General features: G+C 36.4%; 1 protein-coding gene across 1 annotated transcript in view; it reads left to right on the top strand.

The window, feature by feature from the left end:
• The first annotated feature begins 2,810 nt into the window (after positions 1-2,810).
• LOC129443275 (neurocan core protein) overlaps positions 2,811-7,602 on the top strand; it is a 56,188-nt gene continuing 51,396 nt past the window's right edge. The window contains exons 1-2 of the mRNA XM_073864357.1: positions 2,811-2,941; positions 6,589-6,847. The gene's annotated coding sequence lies outside the window, so the exon portion shown is untranslated. The remainder of the gene's footprint in view (positions 2,942-6,588; positions 6,848-7,602) is intronic.

Here is a 7,602-nt window from a genome sequence, read left to right as displayed (position 1 = left end):
AAGTGACCGTGTGAGAAAAAGTTAATAGTGTAGATACGCTTGAATCTTTATTTGTCTGATCTATTATAAGACTTGTTTTTATAATTTTATAAAAGCTTTTTAGATGATAAATTGTTAATATCTTTTGTTGTGAAATGTTTTTTCAGAGTGACTTTAGTTTAATTCATTCAGATGTGACTTTTATGTCTGATTTGTGTTCAGTCTGAACTGATGCAAACACTTGGATGGCGAACGTCTGGACATGTTTGTTCATAACTGAACAGGATTGAAGATGAATGTTTTTCAAATGCAAATGAGACCTATATGAATCTACACTATAGTCTGGCAAACAATGTTTAAGAGCAAAGTAACACACATTTGACAAATGCAAACTTAAATATAGCTGCAATCTTTAATACACCGGTGTAAAGCCAAACAAGGAAGTAAAGTTGAGTTTGAATGAGCAGTTTAAAAAAACCTATAGGAGCCCTTACGAAAATGTATCATTGTTTTATTGTGGTAAAAGTGTAGTAACCATGTTTTTTGGTGTATTGATTACTATCGGCAAAATCATGGTTTTACTACACTAACCATGGTTTAACTATGTTTTTTTTTTAAAAACCATGGCTATTTTGTGGTTACCATGGTTTAACTACAGTAACCATGTTTTTTGTGTTAACTGTAGTAAAAACATGGTTAATTTTCGTAAGGGAAAACCTCATGATTTCAGACGAATAAATGCAAACATTATCAATAAAAATGTTCTTGTCCACTGCATCTGTTCATCTCTTATTGAGAATCATGGAACACTACAGTACTGTAGGTCTCTGAAGGAAAAATGTGAGTGGTGTTTGCTGTGGCAAATCTTGGGACACAACAAGTTTATTGAGTAATGTCTCCATGTCCTCATGTCCATTCAATGTTCTGATGCAGAGATATAGCTCTTGCAAAACTGTTGCTAGGTTATTCGCGTTGTTTGCCTGGGAGTAAATTGGCATACACCGATGATTATACTCCAAGCCATGAAAGGAATAATCCATGATGACTCATGATGTATGTTTACAGTATTTGAAAGCAAAAATAACCATTTTCCTATCTCAAGACCACTAGGTGGTGCTAAGACAAAATCGTGCATGCAACCTTAGGTCATGACTGTGTTACATCTAGCTAGTTTCATGACTTTACCCTTTAGTTTAGAGAAGAAACAGTTGTATGACCATAAGGCTTGCTTAACACCAATAGAGTTGTTTATTCAGAAGCGATTGTGTTGTTTTTTCTATGGTGGTTTTGAGGGCTATTTTGTTGCACTGAACTAAGCGTTAGGTAAAACCTGGCATGTTTGGTATCGTTGGACTCTGCAACAATTCAAGACTCAAAGAAAACAAGTCCCATAAAAATACGCAGCCGAAGTTATAGGCATGTAAAACATTTGTCTGACCACTAGGTGGCGCTACAAAACTGTCAATGCACCGTCAGTCCCTGACTGCCATCACAAGTACCAAGTGCCCTGCTGAAAAAACAGCATCAAACCAGCATAATTCCCATGCTGGTTTGATGCTATTTTTTCACCAGCATACCAGCACCAAAACACAACATATGCTGGTCTTGCTGGAATGAGCAGCATGGGATGCTGGTGCTAGTGCTGGTTTGGTGCTGGTTTAGCTGGTGGTCACTAGCAAACCAGCACCAAAACACAACATATGCTGGTCTTGCTGGTATATGCTAGTTTTTTCAGCAGGGTGTTGTGTAAATATGCGCAAGTTTGTTGAAGATACAGCCTTAAATCTGTTTTTTCATGCTCTATGTAAAATTCGTTGACATGGTATACGAAAAAGGATTGACGAATCAATCTCTGGGTGTCTAGATGCTACATACTGATTTTCACGCAAACCGGACCAAAGCCCCAGCAGGAATTAGAAAAAGTTTTTTTTTTTTATTCAAAATGGTGAAATTTTTTATGACAGAAAAGGAATTCATGGGGTCATTTATTTATTCATTCAATCGGCATGAGCCAATGATTCAGAAGAAAAAATATTTTCTTTGACTAACGCATCAGAAGCAATCACGTAAGTGACATTTTGGTGGCGCTAGAGGGTTTGACATTTCAGACAGTCTATCTTTCATCATTTTCCTGAGTAGACTTCTATGAGCTGCCATAGACGCGATGGCAGAAGAACAGAATAATAAGAAAACAAACACAATATTACAATAGGGGTTAATAAAAAATATACATATATAGAAATGAATCTCTTCAATTGTGACAAATAACCAGAAAATGTGTTTTTTCAAAGTTGAGGAGACATCATAGACGTTTGTGTTTTATTTAAGTATTAGATTGGGTTATTTCTAACATCTTTAAGGAGAAATACAAACAATCAAATTGAATTATGTTAGTGATATTGTCTTAAAATAATTTAATGAGAAATGTTTGAGATTGTTTGACTGCAGACATTTGTAGTATTTTGTCATATTGAGATCTCTTCTAGAATGTTAAGAAGGTAAAGTGTGAGATAAACAATCAAATACACCCATTTCAGTGGACCCTTTCAGTTTTTCTAGATTTACTATTATGTGTTTAAGTCAAATGATCATTTGTGTTTCATTCTGTCATCTACTGACAACATTTCTACCAAGTTCCTAATAAAAATCATGTTTGTATTTGCATTTATTTACTGAAAATTAAAATATGTTAATATATTAATGTTTAATGCATCTGACTGTTGAACTGCTGTGTCTAAGAAAGTCTGCAGCAAAAATAATAAAGTTGAGCTCCTGCTGAAAGAAATGGCAAATGTTAATGAGATTTTAATTTGGCTCTCATTTGCAGTGTGATGGGTCTGGTGAAAATCTGACGTCTTTGAATGTGAAGCTCAGCGTGGAAACACGTCTGTTTGAGAGGACAAAGAGGATGAGGTGAAAAAAACCCTCAATAGCCTCAGAGTGCCAAATAAAAGAAGAAGAGGTGTTTATGTTCCCTAGTTACACTTACTGACCCACATCACCCTGACAAATACCTAGAAACATCCTAACAACCAACAAGAACACATCAACAACTGACTAGCAACATCCTGGCAACCATTCACAGTGCTAGTGTGTGTGCGTGCATGGGCGTGTGTGTGTGTGTGTGTGTGTGTGTGCGTGCACGGGCGTGTGTGTGTGTGTGTGTGTGTGTGTGTGTGTGTGTGTGTGTGTGCACGGGCGTGTGTGTGTATGTATGTGTGTGTGTGTGTTAATTGGGAAAAGATAAGTCCAGTTATCCATCCAGCTGAGTAAAGAAAACACCTCACACATGCTCAATTAAACACATGAAGTGTTGCACTGTTTAGTATTCTGATCATGAGCGGGTTCTGATGGGTCTCTCTCTCTTTGTGTGTGTGTGTGTGTGTGTGTGTGTGTGTGTGTGTGTGTGTGTGTGTGTGCGTGTGTGTGTGTGTGTGTGTGTGTGTGTGTGTGTGTGTGTGTGTGTGTGTGTGTGTGTGTGTGTGTGTGTGTGTGTAATAATGAGAGCCCCCTCAACGACAGCTGGTCTATGTCACATGACCTCTCTTCATCTGTGTGCTCATTACCATCATCATCATTAGTTTAGTTAAACAGAAATCAGTCAAAACTAAATCACAGATATTAGAAATCTTTCCTTCCATGAGCCGTAATAAAAGAATTCAGTTTAAAATAGCTCAAGTTAAATCTGACACAAAGTACTTTATTGCAAACCCTTCTAAAAATACAAATGGTTTAGAAGTGAATGAAGAGTTACGGTTATTCTGTCGTGTATTTTAGCTTTACAATAAAAGCACGTTATTTGTTTATTTTTATAGGATTAAGTTAAAAGTTTGTCTTGCATTGCTGCATCAGTTAAACAACCCTGTAGTTACTATTTACACTTTACATTTAATAGTAATAATTCTTTTTTTGTAAATCATCTCATTATTCTATCGGGTAAAACAATGATGTTGTGGTTGCTTTTTCTATTATTGCTGTAAAATGAATTGTTTGTGTAGTTGTTTAACTGAATATTTGCTGATAGTACTAAAGTTGGCATGTAATGCTACTGTGACAACATGCCACACTTTCCCCCATCATTTTCTTGTACAAAAAGAAAAAAGTAAAGCTGCCTTGAAATAGAAAACATTCAGAACGGAAGTACAGAAATCTAATTGAAGTGTTGTATATAATGTATATATATATTATGCAGTATGAGACAAAGATCTTTGCTATTTGCTTAACTTCTAAAAAGATTCAGATCCTCACAGGTGTTTTGTTATAATGCACACATGCACCTGTCATCTCTCTCTCTCTCTCTCTAATGCAGCTGCTTAATTCTAGTTGACAGATGCTGAGGTCCGGTGTGAGGTCCGGTTGAGGACTGTTGTCATGGTAACCGTCTGTCTGTATCAGTGAGAATGTTGGGTCTTCTGTCAGAAGCCTTACAGACTGAAGCTCTTGAGCTCTGAGCTTTATTACCGTCTTCTCTCTGATGTGCCAATTAGCAAACTGAGTACCAAAGGCCTTTGTAAGAGTTTGTCTGTTTGCCCAGAGAAAGAAGAATTTCGCTTTCTTAAAAATAACCGCTCCAAAAAAGCTTTTACAGCCTTTTACAGAAACGTTTTTTTATCCTTTAGAAAAGCATTGACAGTCCTTCAGAGAACCCAGGAACTGAAAAAACACGTAAAGCAACATTTGGTTTCTAAAGCTTTTATACTGCAAAGAATAGTTTTTGAAAATGTCTTTGCTATTTAAACAACGTGAAGCTGAATGTGATAATGATAACTGCGTCAGGCTGAAACTAGCAACAGCACTTGCGCCGGGCCTATGATAGGGCCCATGGTGTTCATGTTACAAAATTGTGAGATTATATTGAATTATTTCTCTAAAGAATCTGTTTTCATCTTTATAATGAACTTGTTTTTTGTATTTGATTTTGATAATTGGATAAATTTCCTAGTATTCATTTTAAAAGACACTAAGCACTTCAAAGACTGCATGTGATTTTTTTACTTACTTATGTCGTACTTTAATTTAGAAATGGCACAGACTCTATTAATCATGTTTATATTCTTAGTCTGTGATATCTGCTTCACTAAGCTATATTATTGATTATATTATATTATTGTTAGTTGATAAGAGTCAGAATCACTCTTCTTATATCTGTCTGTTCAATTCAACATCATCAGTTATAGCAGTCAGTGATCTTTCATGTTTGATTCAGTTCACTTGAGAATATCAGACGTTTCTTTTTTTCTGTGCTATCATCACAGATTTATCTCTGTACTCTCATGATGTCAATATGTGTTTTATTTTGGTATTTTATTTCTTCTTATTTCTCTGTCTCTCTCTGTGTTTATATATCAGTCTCAGAGTTGATTGGTTGCAGTACTTGAGTCAGCATTATTTCTCTCTACAGCACAGAGACTCAGATATAAATAAGTTTCTCAGACTGAAGCCTAAACATTGACAGTGTGTTTAGCACAACAACAACAACAACAACAACAACAACAACAACAACAGATGTTCTTTATATAGAGATTTATTACCTTCATTTATACTTCATTTGGTTTATGTATTGTGTTTCCATTGACGTGTGTGTGTGTGTGTGTGTGTGTGTGTGTGTGTGTGTGTGTGTGTGTGTGTGTGTGTCTGGTGGGGTGATCATGTAAGGAATAATTGATGACAGGCTGTTGAATTATTTGACGCAAAGTTACAACACAGGGGTGCATTATGTTTAAATATATCAAAGGACCGGAATCAATTATTCCTGTTATTCCACGGTTACCACAGATATTGCTCTGGTGGTTATTTTAGACATTTGACAGATCAGGTGTGCGTTTTTAGAAAAATAGTAAAGCATTTTTTCAACCAATCAGAATAAAGCTTTCAAAAGACCTGTGGTATATTGCTCAATAAATGATTGCAGTGCTTAAAGGGGACATATCATAAAAATCTGATTTTTCCATCTTTAAGTGCTATAATTATGTCTCCTTAGTTTTGGTAAACCATTCTCTGCAAACATGTGAAAAAATAGCTCCTTGAATTTTGGCTCCCCTTGTGATGTCAGAAGGGGGTCTTATTATAATAATACCACCTCTTAATCTGTGCTATCCAATCACGGCACTGCCATTTAGTGCAAAGATCAGCTCATTTGCATTTTAAAGGACACACCCAAAAAACGAGACATTTTAACATGTTATAATAAATTATCTGTGGGGTATTTTGAGCTAAAACTTTCCATATGTACTTTGGGTCAGGTGGAACCAAATATTTATTTAAAATCTTAAAGTTTTGTGAAATGTCCCCTTTAATACTTTTTTTGTCCATGGGTAAAACTGTACAGATATGACAGATATTTATTAAACTAGCAGATATTTCTGTGAGTTTGTCATTAATGCAGCAAAAGCTCTGTATATAATCATTTTGTGGTTTAACCCTTTAAGACCCTTTACATGCAAGTGTTCAGTGTTCTCTCTCTCTCAGTCTGTCTCTCTCTCTCTCTCTCTCTCTCTCTCTCTCTCTCTCTCTCTCTTAGTCTCTCTCAGTCTCTCTCTCTCTCTCTGAAGGGAGGGAGGGAGGGAGGTGGTCTGGTGCTCCTCTCATCATCTGTATCTTTTGTCTCAGATCTCTTCAGTGGTCGGAGGCGCCGCTGCGCGTCAATCTGAGCGTCTCTCTCGCGTCGGTGCTGCTCGTGACGGCTTTAACTCGTTGTGCAGCTTGGATTTCATTGCTTCACGGTCAGAGGGAGTTCATGAAGATTATACAGATTTAATGTGGAGCTAAATGATCTGATCTGACTGAAGTTCCAGTAGAGATTGAGATTGAATCGCAGTGTCATCTCTTCAGATCTTTATGATTCATTCATCTGACAACTGAACTCAAGGTAAGAGGAAATCTTCTAGCGCATGATACCTGTTTCATCTGACATATATCATCGCATGATCTGTTTGGGTTTGGTGATGATTTGCATTAAATCCTTTGTGGCTAAACCCGAATGAACCCCTAGTAGTCTAGATGTCTGTAATCTCACCTACATCATAAAACTGGATTTAGAGATCATGTTTTCATTTCGGCATGTATGAATGACTTTGATTCTGTTATAAATCTCTGATCATATCCACTTTATCCAACACTATATTATGTGTTTTATTTTATAATAAACATACAGAGAAGCACATTGAATTACACTTAACCAAGAATTCAAAGGCTCAAAATGTAATCATGTTTTCTTTGTTCAGTAAGATAATAAGAAAAGATGCTGATTTTGTTCAGGTGTTTTTGTAGAGATCTCTGATGAGAGTAAGTCAGACACGAGATCTCCTGAAGTTGATCAGCTCCAGACATTTATTATTCATCTCAACACCTCTTCACGTGCCGTGTGGACTCTAATACACTGACCGCAGTGATATGACATCATAATCATCTAAACATCTGTCAGGATACTCAAACATTATTTCCTCTGGGACAGTTTGTGAATTGGGATTTTTCCAATTTGCATTTAAACACAAGCTGAAGGCCCAAAAGAAATTGAACTAAATTGGTTTGGGGTGAAATACATAGGAGTAATCTCATTGGCTAGTGGTCTGGTGATGATGAAATAGTGTTTTAAGGGTGAAGAGGTCAGGGTGACCCAGGAGA

Source organism: Misgurnus anguillicaudatus, unplaced genomic scaffold (genome assembly GCF_027580225.2).
Source record: "Misgurnus anguillicaudatus unplaced genomic scaffold, ASM2758022v2 HiC_scaffold_26, whole genome shotgun sequence".
In the NCBI taxonomy this organism is placed as follows: Eukaryota; Metazoa; Chordata; class Actinopteri; order Cypriniformes; family Cobitidae; genus Misgurnus; species Misgurnus anguillicaudatus.
Note: the sequence above shows the minus strand (reverse complement) of the source record. Positions and strands in the feature narration are given on the sequence as shown.